Genomic DNA, 13,420 nt, shown 5'->3' with positions numbered 1-13,420 from the left:
CTGAAGAGAAACTACCGGAGTTCCAAGTCTCACTTTATGTTTTTGTTCTGTAAAAGTTTGAAGCCATACCCAGAATTTTGCTTCCTATTTCAAATTCGTGGGGCTGCAGAACCTGGAGGAAAGTTCTGTGGCAGAAAAGCCGCCGCAGTGGGCTCTACTCACCCCAACCTCGCCTCAGCACTGCAGAAAACCCACCCAACCCCGAGGCCCTCGGCTGGGACTTGGGCCTCCGAACCAAGCCACGGAGTACGTGGTTACTCTGGGCCTCTCCACTGCTAGCCAGGTGAGTCCAGAGCGGCGGGAATGCCTATAACCGGCGGCGGCCACAGCTCGTTCGAGGCCCTGCCTTAACTAAGGGGGACAACGGGAATGGCCGCTGTTGAAAAGCGGGGACGGTTTACCCCTGACCCTGAGAGAAACCCGAAGACGTTTCCTGAAGCAAACCTCCCGGCACCTGGAGAACAGCCATGACAGACCAAAGACTGCACTGCCACACACCCGCCCTCAGCCGCCCCTCACAGAGGGGCCGAATGCCCGGATGAAGCCATCCCGTCTCTCCTCGCTCCGCCCCCCGCCCCCTTCCCGCCTCCTCACCCACCTCCCACATGTGTGAGGCGCCTGCACAGCGCCAGCGCGCGCGCGGCCTCCCCGCCCCCGCCCGCGGGCCAACCGCCGGGGCGCGCGCCCGAGGGCGGTCTCGGCCGCAGAGCTCGCGAGAGGACATGTCCGCGGCGGCGGCGGCGAGCGAGGGTGAGCGAGCGAGCGAGCGAGCGGGGGGCGGACGGTGCCGCCGCCCGGCCGGGCTCCTCCACGCGGGGTCCGCGGGGGAGCGCGCGTCACGTGACGGGCGGGGCGGCGGCTCGCCCCCGGCGCGCGGAGGGGTGGCCGCGGTGCCGCGCCCGCGGGGTCGGGCCGCCGCCGCCACTGAGGGGACGAAGGTCGGTGAGCGGCAGCTGTGGAGCAGCTGCTGCTGTCCGGCTCCTGGGCCGCTGGCGGCTGCCCGCCCGCTCGTGGCAGCCACAGCCATCTTACGCAGGCTGAAGCGTGTGGGAGTGCGACTCGCCGCCCGGGCCCGGTGCCGGGAGGGACAGCCGCCCGCCCGTCGCGCTGGTGAGGGCCGGCGGCGGCTTCCCCGTGCCTGCCGGGGGAGGGCAGGGTCCTCGCAGGGCCGGCTCCCACCGAACGCGGTGGCGGCGGCCGCATCCCCCCGTCCCTGCCGGCCCTCGTCGGGGGAGCTCGGCCGCCGCGCAGGGCCGCGCAGGTGGAGCCAGCACGGCGCGGGGTTGCCAGTGCCGGCAGCTCTCGCATCGCCCTCCGAGATGCGGCTCCCCTGGAGCTCTGCCCGGCTCTACTTCTGCCGGCTTTGCGCTGATACATTTCCTTTCATTGCGCTGCAGACACATTGATTTCTTTTAAAAAAAAAAATATATATATATATCTTAGTAAGGCGTCCTGTGTGAGGCACAGGGCCTGTGAGTGGAAAAGTGTAACTGCAGGGCCTGGCCTTAAAAATACGTGCATGGGAATGAAAGCTTTTCCTTGTTCAGAGCAGTGAAGTTGAGCCTCTAGCCTCGATGACCCAAGTCATGCAACTACAGCGTAGGTACACTCAGGTGTTAAAAGAGCGGCTGCCCTTAGACCAGGGGCTGTTAAAAGTTTTGACTTGTTATTTGTGAAATACAAGGATTTTAGATGGCAGTTGGTTCATTAGCTTTGTACAGAAAATAACAAGTGTATCTGCAGCAATTACATGCACAGATCTGCATCTCAGCTGAGATGCATTTAAATCAGCAGTTGTGAGAGTGCTGTTCTTTGGGATGGAGGGAGTGCAAGGTCAAGAGCTGTGTCTTTCTGCCAACAAATACATTTGCCTTTATTCCATTTACATAGTTTTCATATTGGTTTGTAAGCATGCAGTGCAGAAAACTGCAGTTGTGTCATCTCAGTGCAGTCGAGAGAGGTAACACTAGGACTTTATGGCTGCAGCAGGCAGTATGACTGAAATAAAAACTACAGGGTTTGGAGTTGTTTTTTTTAAATAATGAAGTATCAGAAAAATATCTTGTGTATTTCACAGACAGCACCATGAAATCTCCTAACTGCTGTCAATATGTCTGACAGATTTAGACTAATCTTAAGTCACCTTTTAAGAAAAAACCCATCTTACGCAGCCGTGCGTACAGCATGTTCTGAAGTTCTTGTTTATGGGAAGGTGATTACGCTTCTTCCTCATGCTACGTCTTTCCCTTTACGATGGAAAAGTGCCCAGGTTTTGAATTAATTGATGTTTTAAAGCTCTCAACAGAGGCACAGCTGGCATTTCAAAACATTATTTACTTAATGTTTGACATTTTATCTAGTTCCTTCCTGAAGTTTTCTTTCCTGTGTAATTAGTTAGGGCAAATTATGAGTATTACATTTAAGACTTGAAAGAGTTCTGTCTGTTAAATCACACCAGTTATTAAGAAAATAACACGGAGAAGCTGAAAATCCTTAATACACTATTGGATATGCAGAACAATTTTCACCATTTGGCTATATTTGAGGAAATGTAGGAAACTGAACTTAATGATATTTTAGGAGCAGTCACGTGATAGGTAAATTTAGTCTTTATACATGAGCCCTTGCTTGTTAGCCTAGAAATCAAATTGGATCCTGATGAAAACGTGGATGACTATGGAATAGATTTAGTTATGGTTTTGGGTTTGATTTTTTTAAAACCAGCATTTAGATTGCTGATGAGCAATTATTAATTATTGGAAGGAAGATGGAATACCTTTTATTGTAGGTCATTTCTTCTTTTAGGCCTTTTTGGTGTTTCCATTTGGTAACTTCATGTGTGTTTTGATTTGGATTATTTTATGTGTTTTGTTTTCAGACTCTTTCACTGTTATGTACAGAAACCATAACATCAGCTTCAGCCTTTGGGCATGCCAACCTTCAACAGAAGAAAAACTCTATTCGTTAGGCTTTATCTCTCAGAGCAAAAGCAATGTTGTGTATCAAGGCAATATATGGGATCTTTTAGACTAATACCTATGGGTTTGAAGGCAAAACTGGAAAACCTTGTTAATGAAATGACATTTAATAAATTCCAGCCTGGAAGATCACTATGATTTTTTTAAAACTTTTTTAAATGTTAGTAAGCAGTAGGTTTCCATTGACCTGTATGTACCCAAAAATATTCTAATGTTCCATTTAAACATGAGAAAAAACTACTGTTAGGTGAGGGAGCCCTGGCACAGTCTGCCCAGGGAGGACATGGAGTCTCCTTCATTGGAGATCTTCAGGACCCACCTGGACACATTTCTATGCGACCTGATCTAGGTGGACCTCATTGTGCAGGGGGGTACATATAAAATGCTGGAGCAAAAAGCAAAATGTGTGTGTGAGTGTTTTTTCTCTATAAAGTTTCCTTCTACTGGAATCTATAAGAAAATGAGATACATTTGCTATTAAATGAAGTTATAGTGCATAGAGATAATTGGCACGTAAACTTCCAAGTGTGAAGACATTATTACTCTAAACAATTGTGCAAGATGGACTTGAAGGATCTAGGACTAGGCTTATATATTGTAGCTAAGTGAGAAGGAGTGTGTGATATATCTCTAGCAATCTTATTCTTTCCAGAGGTAACTGGAAAGACAAATAATTTGTGTGTTAGAATTTGAGAAGTAATATGAAGGATACTAAAAAAAATGAGCTTTGAGCATATTTAAATTAGTGATAAGGATTTTTAACCTAACTGCAAAAACCAAGAAAGAGCAACTTGTATCCTTAAGATTTTAATTTCTTGGATAGAATAGAATATGTTACTTTTGAAATAAGAAAATCTTGTGACATTTTTGTGATTTTTGTTTTTCCTATCTTTCCAATTGACCAGAAATGTGCTGAAACGGACACTGTAGGAGGAAGCTAGTGATACAAGGTAAGTGTTATGTCTTTAAACAGTTAAAGCTTTCTAAATACAGTTTTTTATAATGCTATTTCATAGTGAGCTGTGTATCACTTTAAATTGTACTGCTTTTATAATCCTATTAACATGGAAGGATTTCCAAGAAAGATGTTCTGATGCAAGCAAGATTTCGGGTCTATGTTTTACCTTTGTTACATAAGTGAAGAGCAAGTTATTGTGATGTTTTTGCTTTAGTATGTGCTTTTCCATTATCTCTTAGAATTGATTTAAATGTTCTTATATTGGTTAAGTAATCTTTTTCTCCATTTTAAAGGACTGATTGCAAGCCTTCACAGATTATGTCAGTGATTTTCTAAATGTTAATAGTTTTGAGATTAGTATGTGAGACTTTGGCCTCTATAGCATTTTGGGGGTTTTTAACAGCTATTCTATAGTGACTCAGCCTCTTACCAGCACAGTGCCAGAGCACTTAACAGCACAGCACTGCCAAGGTACCCCCAGACCAAATATGTCCAGTTATAGATGAGAGGAAACTTCTCTCTTGAAGGGAGTAACCGAGAAGATTTAACAGCTGCTGACAGAATTCTGTTTCAGTATTTGTTAGGCAGGGATTTGAGTATCTTAGGAAAATAAGGAACTTAACTTATGTCAGTAAAACATTCTCAGTGTTGAAACTGTGTGCTTCTGACGTTCATCATGTACAAAAAATGGTGAAAATTCTGATCCTGCCTTCTCCCTCCCCATCTTTTGTATGGGAAAAGGGACTTTACTGGGAGAGTGGAAGGGGTTGGTTTTTCAGAATAACCGAGACAGAGCATCAAACTTAAAGCTTCCATAATAATTTCAACTGAGGCCTCTCTAAGATAAAACAGAGCATTGGCTCCACCTCTACAGAAAAAGCCAGGTACTGCATACAGCTTCATGGCTAAGAACTGCTCCAGAAAATGGAAGGGCAGCAAGATGTACAGAACTTTCTGGATTACACAGAAGGTGGTATGTATCTGGAGCATTGATATATTCCAGCAAACCCCAGGACTCTAGTGTTAGGCAAAGAATTAGCAACTGGAAACACTTAAAGATAGGAGAGCTTCCTCTGACCTGAAGGTAGGATGTGTTCTAGGGTTGCATTCAGGCTACACGAAGAGCATGTTTGATTAGACTTGGCAAATCAGTTCACCTCCTTGTTTAGTAAATCTGCAGCCTTTGTTCCTTACTGTAGATATACCCATTTTTTAGCAGTGTGCCTACAAGAGATTAACTACTGAAATTAAGCCTATTTACCCTTCACAACCATGAATGCTTCCTATTTGCTTCTATAAATGAAATTATTCTGTGCTGTGTTTAGCACAATGACCAGTATTCCTGGCTTGTTTCTTAAGCATTTTTATCACCTGAAGTTCAAGAGCCAAAATTGCATAGTATTAGTTTTGGAACAGAACTTATTCAGACTTTTCTTCTGTGGTAAAGATTGACAGCTGCTGTAAAACTACTCTTTGGGGTTGTTGAAGCTCTGTCGAACCCTCAGCCACAAGAATCTTCCATATCCTGAAACTCCAAAGCAAAATGCACGTTGCAGAATTTATTAAAGCGTTCATATTACAGTTATTAAATCCAGATGTTAGTATAACAGTTTTGCACTTGTGCAATAAACTGAATCTCTCTGATCGTTGTCTCAGTAGACAGTATTTTAAGATTGCGTATTTGGCTAAGGCCATTAATTAAATGTTTGAAAACTGGCTTAAACCTGGGCTTGACGCCAAAAGCAGCAAAATGAGAGGGAAGTCATAGTTAAAGCTCACTTTTGATCTTCACACCAACTACTGAAATGCAAATAAGAAAAACACTGAAAATAAAGACAAAACCACTCATTTTCTATCCTTCTCAAACTGTGACATTACAAGAAAATGAGCCCTAATTTTTATCCCTGAAAAAGATGTACTCGTGTATTTTTATTTCCACATTTTGTTTTGAATGTTAGAAGTCCACTAACTTAATGTTAGAAGTTAGGTAACAGTTGCTGAAAACTTGGTTAAAAATTCTAGAAACATTGAAATCAGTTTACAAGTCATTGTTATAGATGTAGCTCAAAAGTTCAGCAGAGAAACTAAAATAGAGTTCTAGTTTTTAGTGCCTTGCACTAAAGTCCAGTTAATAACTATAAATGGTTCTTATCTCATGATGTGGCAAGATTCTCTATATTTCCTGAAAAAAAAGACGTAGAGTTCCAGCTCCTGACATTCTATTTAATTGCTGACAACCCTTAATTTTGCTCCCCTTCTTGAAAAATGAAAATATATTTGTTTGGTAAAGTCGTAATGATGCAAAGCTTCAAGTATGTTTGTGAGACTAAGCGAATTGCACAAAATTGAACACATGCTTCGAACTTATCAGGATTTAGAGCCACATGTTAGTCAAGTTTTAGGAGAGTAATAGTTGTTACTTAATATTAGCAAAGAAATCTGTGTTTGAATGTCACATTGGTGGATGTTTTCCTTTCTGCACTACAGTGTTGCAGATGCAACTTTGTGCATAGGTATTCTTTTACATTGGTAGGTATTCGGTATAAATTGTGAATTATGATCTTATTAAGTGTTTAATGTTTTCTGAGAGAGCGTGTGGTGTCAGCATTAGTATCATTTTGAGTTTTCAAACACTGCTGAAGTTGTATGTGTTATCAGTATTTTTGTATGCTGTGACGTAGCCATGTTTCTCTGCACACCTTGTAAAGTGACTTTGTAAGTGTGAAAGCAAAGTAGTGTGTTAGTGCCTTTATGTCCTTCGGTGGCAATCAGGCAGATGAGGCTTTGCAATGTATTTTGAACATGGAGCTTGCAGAATATGCAGAGATTACTACAAAGAAATTACTGGGACCTTTATGTTCATTATGGTTGGTCTGAATTTTACCATGTGTATATGATTTGAAGGGTCTTTGAATGGACTAATAAATCTCTCTGTTTTTTTCATTGATATTATGTGAAGCTTCATGTCCCATGAACATACGTTTGCACGTCAGTCCCCAGTTTCAGGTTTTTCTTCTATTACGAAGTGGGGTGTTTTTTAGTAATATTACAGAATGTAATGGTTGTGCTATGGAGAAGCTGATGAACTTGTGCTGATTAATGTATTTTTACAAACCTCAAAGTTTTTTCAGGTAAAAAATCCAAAACTTAAATAAAATTTGTAAGACCTGAAAGTGCTAATAATACTTGGTATCACTGAATGCCAAGGAATTGCTCCAAAAGCAAAGCTGATCCGTTAACAAGTCATTTGTTTGGGACTACATTTGTTATTTCTTAAGAGAAATCCAGCATTTCCGTAGTTTGGCTTGTACAGTTTGGGTAAATATTGAGATTGATCCCAACATCACACAGTTGTGTTTGAAGTTATAGGAATGACTGAAATCCTCAATTTTCTAGTGCCTGTCATGACATTTGCAGTTTCTGTACAGCAGAAGGATTTTAATATCTGGTCTATGAGGGCTCAGGTACTGTGTTTCTAGTAAATACTTAATTCCAGACAGGCTACTTCTTTCTTATATAATCTTATTATTTCTGAATTTTATGGGTTATGTATGGTAATGCTTTTTTTTTTTAAATTAAATAGTACAGCAGCACTCAAATACCTTCATGTGGTGTAAGATAAAGGGTGTACTGAGCAAATGCCATCAGTTTATGCAAAATGTAAGCCATCTTAGTGGTTATAGGAATTATAACTCTTCAATGTGAATCAGGCTTTTAATAATTCACCCTCCATCTGTAGACAGTTTCAAGCAACTTTCTTTGCTTCTATGAATAACGTGGTGTAATTTGTGATTTTCTTCTGGAGTCAGATCAGCATGGTGAGGCAAACCATTCTGGCTGTGGTAGATCCACATTGAGTGGTTAATGACTGCCTCCTTCCTCTGCCAGATGTTCCACCCTTCCTGTGTTCTACCACTTTAACCATTTGACTGCTCTTCTTTTTTACCGAAAAGTATGCTTGGTTTTTAAAACTTGTCACGAAGATCTGGGAAAACAGAAAGGTAGGATCTCAGACAAAGGGTGAAATGCAGACTGTAACAACCTCCTTCAGCCAGTCTTTCTCTGCTCTGAGAAAGTCCTGAGCAGGAGCAAAGGTGGGCAATAAAGGAACAAACAAGAAATCTGGACTGGAGGATGAATAAAACACTAGATGGTACCTTCCTTTTCTGCAAGCTAAACCAGGTTGTTAGCTGACAAGAGGCTCTGGAACTTAGATGTGGTTCTAAATGTACCATTCCTCAAAGATTTGGGACAGTAATGGGGCCAGAAGATAGGGCAAAAGTATTCTGTAGCAACTCTTGGATCTATCTATGGGTTCTTGGCCTCCATAGGTAGGATTTTGAGAGACTCAGCCAAGCCTTATGCTGGCTTGCTGAGGAATGTGGTCAAGGGAAGAAAAGCTGTGTTAAGGAAGGATGGTATAGAGAGCACTTTTGCCAGATAAAGTGGAAGCTGAGACAGGAAGGGGTTTAGTGACACATGGAGGTTAGAAAAAAAATAGAGAATTTAGGAAGAAGGATCAGGAAGGAAAGCAGGTTCTGAATTGATCTGGGGAATAAATTAGCTATGATCTGATACCAGGAAAGAAATAACAAAAACAAGCCAAGAAAGAGAAACCCGATCTAGAGTAATTATATCTGACCAGATCATATTTAATAAATGTCTTGTTTTCCTCACATTATACAGTTTTCCAACGGGATTTCTAATAAAGCTTTGCAGTTTTTTTTTCCAAAAATATATTTTAATGCTGTTAAAAATGTTATTGATGAGAGATTAAATACATTGTGTCCGTAGTAAATGGATCTAACCAATGTGTTTTGAAACATACTTACCCTCATAAGGTACGTTTGATGACTGTTAAATGATAGAAATTAAGTCTTACATGTCAGAAGGAAAATTCAAGCAAGTACATTTTCTGTTACGCTGCTAAAGACCAAAAATGTCTAGTATACAAATAAAATTAAATGTGTAGGAGAGAAATTACAGCTGGAATTATTTTTGGGCTCATGAGTTTGTAAATTGACTGCTACTGTAGTTTTGATGTAGTCATGAAAAGAAATGTTCAGGAAGTACTTTTTCCTTAGCATTATGCAGAAGGCTATTAGGAAAATATATTAAAAAATACTTCAGCTTGCGTTTAAGGATTTTTTTGGCTAGCTGAAGTTTACTTCATATTTGAAGTATACTTTCAGGTAAGGGGAGAGATCTGTGCAGCTGCATAACTTTCTGAAGCACAATTAAGATGATACAAGTTGTCTTCTGGTGGAGCCTGTCATTCCACTTCTACCAGAGACTTTCACCAGCTCAGATTTGTTCTCCTAAATCATTTCCGTTCAGGTTAGCCAAGTTAACAGAGACAGTTGTTCAGACTTGATAAGCTGATGGAGTTCTCCGTGGATGAAGAGCACACATGCCAACAACTGACCCAGCAGGGTGAACAGGATCATCATAACCAGGAACTGGGTGGTGAAAGTCATCTGAGAGACTACTAATTTTGTCAGCCACCACAATTGCAGATGGGCTGGGTTCTAACAGAAGTGCCCTATACTTATTAACTATGCCATTGAATCTCATTACTCAATAACTCAAAATTTTATAAATTACTCAAAATTTATAAATATTGAAGCAGATATTCTAGTGGTGGCAGGAGATCTCTGTAGAATTAAGGAGTGCTGTATTTAGCAAGTGCTGTATAAGTTTTGTAGTAATAAGGCAGCGTTGCACGGGAGCTTTCTAAACTAGCATAGCAGATTTCAGTAGTGGTGCCTCTTCCTTTTTAATTCAGAAAAATTAAACTGAGGGTGGGGTGGAAAGATGGGTACAGACTGTCTGGATTTTTTACAGTCATGAGTGTGAAGTTGATTCTTTGTGCTATTACTTGAATTGTAAATTTCTAAATATTATTTTCCTTAGAGATGATTTTTGGAAATAGTCTTAACTGAGTGAAGGAAATAATTTGTTGCAGTCAGACCTTTTCATTTTTAAGTCTATACATATGAAATTTATATCTTTGAATAGAAGAGGCCTTTTTTCTATGTTTATTAACATTCTGTTGAGTGGCTCTTGATTTAAGTATTTCTGAAGGCTGTTATGTTTCTTTCTTGGTCAAGCTTGTTCTTAGTTACTGTCATTTTTGCATAAACAGAGGACTCTTTTTTTCTGTGTCTGAGGGAGATGCGAGTGATGATGGTTTTACGAGGGGACGGTTTAATGGCTTTTTTCACTTCAAGTTGTATTATGAGAAAATCTCGAAAAGCAGAGAATTTTGATGTTTTACAGCTGTTAAGTGTAGCACTTTGTGCAGAAGTCTACTCTAAACAATTCTATGGTTGCCCTCTATCTTTTTATTTATTTTTAAATAAGCAGCTTTGTATGGAATGAAACACTGGAACACACAATAGTTTAACAGATAAGACTTCTTTGAAAGTGGCCTTAGGCAACATAAACTTTCCTGACCCAGAGTTTCTGCCCTATTAGTCTTTAGCTAATTTCAGTATGGAAAATTGAATTCAAGTTCATTTTAACATTGGAGATCGTGAGAAGTTGGTTTTTAAGGCACTGAGGGCATGGACTGTGGATTACAGCATTAAATTGTTTATAGCATTAGAGTTTTCAGACACCATACTAATAGCATACTTTTTCTGGTTATTTTAGAATATGGGTGTTGATTCGGGGATTAAGCTTGATCACTTACAGTCTTGGCTCTGTATTTATAAAGAAACAATAAATGATAGTATTGGCCTTCTTAGAAGAAATGTTCTTTATTTGAGAAGTAGAAGTTTGGCTTTTGTATAGTTATGAGTGTTATTTTGTCTTAAAATTCATTCATTTTTCTCTTAAAGTCATAATGTTTTGTTTGTGATATATCTTCATGCTCAATTTCTAGTAGTTGGTATGCTGAATATTCAAGTTTTAAGGTTTGTGGCTATTTTCCCTACCTGAAAGTCATTGCTAAAGGCATGAAATTTAGCATTCTTTTAGTATGCATCCTTATATCTATTAAAAAAAACCAAAACCACTTTAATTCTTTGGTAAATACTGCAAGGTGTAAATCTATTACCACTGATGTAATTGCTTTCACATTCTGACCTTTTGTCACTGTTGTATGAAAAATTAGGTCACTTACTACGATGTGGGGTATAAGCAGGTCACTGTAAGCAAATGTATCATAGAATGGTAGAGGTTGGAAGGGACCTTTAGAGATCATCTAGTCCAGCTCCCCAGCAGAAGCAGGTTCACCTAGATCAGATCACACAGGAATGTGTCCAGGTGAGTCTTGGACACCTCCAAGGAAGAAGACCTTGTAATGTTACGCTGTATCTAATGTAATGTTACACTGTTTTGTTTGCTTCCAGGTACAGTATAATAACTTTTCTTTAACCTGCTATGTCAGTAGGTGTAACTTGGAGAAAGAATCAGTTGAAGACTGAGAAGGAAAGAGGTTGTCCTCCTGAAGCCTTGAGTCTGAATAACAGCTGGTGTATACGTGATGAAACAAATGTCCTCTTTCCCTTTTAAGTGTTTTTAAAGTTTGGAGTAGAAAGTAATACTTTTAAGCTAAACAAATAAACATATTTGCCTGGATCTGGTAGCAGCTTTGGCTTTAAGAAATGAGAAGTATATCGACCTCATTCTGACTCTAGGATAATGACGAAGACAGTGGAAAATAATTTACATGTATTGAGTAGAAGAGTTTGCAATAGCATGAAATGGTATTATGGGACAGCCGAAGTTTTGTTTTGCTGCCTCTGTTAAGTAGAGAAATATTAGAATTCATACCCATGCAGCAAGCATGTGACGAATACATCTGTTTAATGTATGTAGCTAACTGTGAGTTACCTTTGGGAGCACTTGGAGAGTGCTCTTACAGTTGTAGCTCACTCAGTGGTTTTGTCTAATCGGGACAGTAGCACTATAAAAAAGTCATTTTTTAACTTCACCTTCTTTAATTAGCTATGAATCATTCTTTTGTTAATATTCAGAATGTGTCACATTTCAACAATTCAATTGGACAAAGAGAATATAGTCTCCTGAACTTGTAAACCAGACATGTTAATTGTTTGGTACTAGACCTTTGTTTGCTTTCTAGTTAAAGGAAATAGAAGAGAGGAGAGGATTAAATACTTATAATAACTTACAAAGTAAAACCAGTCCTTTGGGACAATTGGATACGTATCATAATGCCTTTTACAGGTTGGATACATGATTGTGAATAAGAGAACAGAAAAGAAAGTATTTTAGATGCACTCTAAGCACTTAGCATGAATAAAATAAAGAACACATAGTGAATAGTTGCTGCTGAAGATGGACAGACAGAATGTTGATTTTTGTGGGTTTTTTTATTTATTTAAACATGAATCTTTCACCTTCTAAAGTTTTGGATCGTCCATAAGTAGGTTAAATTTTACATGTTTTAGTTTCAAGAGTTAAGAGCAGTAAGTTGAGTGGTTTCCATGGGAGCTAATTTGAATTATCGTTTGTGTTCTTAATATCTGAAGGTGACTGTGTTGATATGAAGCAAACAGTTTGTGAAAGACAGAGTTTCTAAATTGTCCTAAGGTTGTGAGTAGGGACTACATAACTGAGTATCTTCTGCATGTGAGCACTGAATTGCAGTTTAGACATAATCACATGGATATTTGCAAGATCCCCCAAATTGAAGTTGTTAGTAATCCCTAATAATGATACATTATTTTGAACTCTTGTCTAATTAGTATTTATTCGACTGCTGAATGTGAATAGGAAGTTAAATTTCATCCTACAAAAGTCAATTGTTAATTTTTTGCGAGGTCAAATATCAGTCTTTGGTATCTCAAATATTATCTTAATTTTGCTAATCTCTGTAACTGAAATAAAAGAAGCAAAGTACATCCATTTCAAGAAATTTCATGTTCTAGAAGTGATTGTGTAACTTTCAGTCATGCTTATGAAGGTAGAAAGTGGCATGTTCAACAGGAAACAGTCCTGCAGTTCCTTCCTCTTAGACTTGAATCCTAACGTTTTCCTTGCTTTGTTCAATTCAAGGGCTTGGTTTACAGGCACTAAAATAAACAGAATAGCACCTGCAGCTTACTTATAAATGGAACATCTTGAAGTAGCTAAGCAAACAAATGAAATAATGGAGTGCTTTAACCTTTTCTGAAATGCCTTAGATGTTCTACCAACATTTGTTTTTGATATAAATTAGCATTTTGGCTATTGAAGGAATATAAACATGTAAAGGAATTGTTAGAAGTTATGATCCAGTTTATTGATAGAGGTTTCTAATTAATTATGTTCTCAACTATCTGAACAACTCTTGTAAAAAGCTCTGTGTAATTTATTTTCCTTTTTTAAAAATAAATGTTCACTTCTAGGGCATGACACTAAAATGTTTATCAGTCATATGATGTGTTCATATAAATATTTGACCATTACTACAGACTTGATCTATCAAGCACTTGTACCAAAATGAACACTTGTGTGGGGTATTTTTAATATGTTT

General features: G+C 39.3%; 1 protein-coding gene across 1 annotated transcript in view; it reads left to right on the top strand.

The window, feature by feature from the left end:
* Positions 1-661: 661 nt before the first annotated feature.
* MRTFB (myocardin related transcription factor B) overlaps positions 662-13,420 on the top strand; it is an 82,501-nt gene continuing 69,742 nt past the window's right edge. Inside the window, exons 1-2 of the mRNA XM_061991777.1 lie at positions 662-750; positions 3,884-3,928. The gene's annotated coding sequence lies outside the window, so the exon portion shown is untranslated. The remainder of the gene's footprint in view (positions 751-3,883; positions 3,929-13,420) is intronic.

This window comes from Colius striatus, chromosome 3 (genome assembly GCF_028858725.1).
Source record: "Colius striatus isolate bColStr4 chromosome 3, bColStr4.1.hap1, whole genome shotgun sequence".
Classification (NCBI taxonomy): Eukaryota; Metazoa; Chordata; class Aves; order Coliiformes; family Coliidae; genus Colius; species Colius striatus.
The sequence above is the reverse complement of the archived record's forward strand: the minus strand, read 5'-3'. Positions and strand labels throughout refer to the sequence as shown.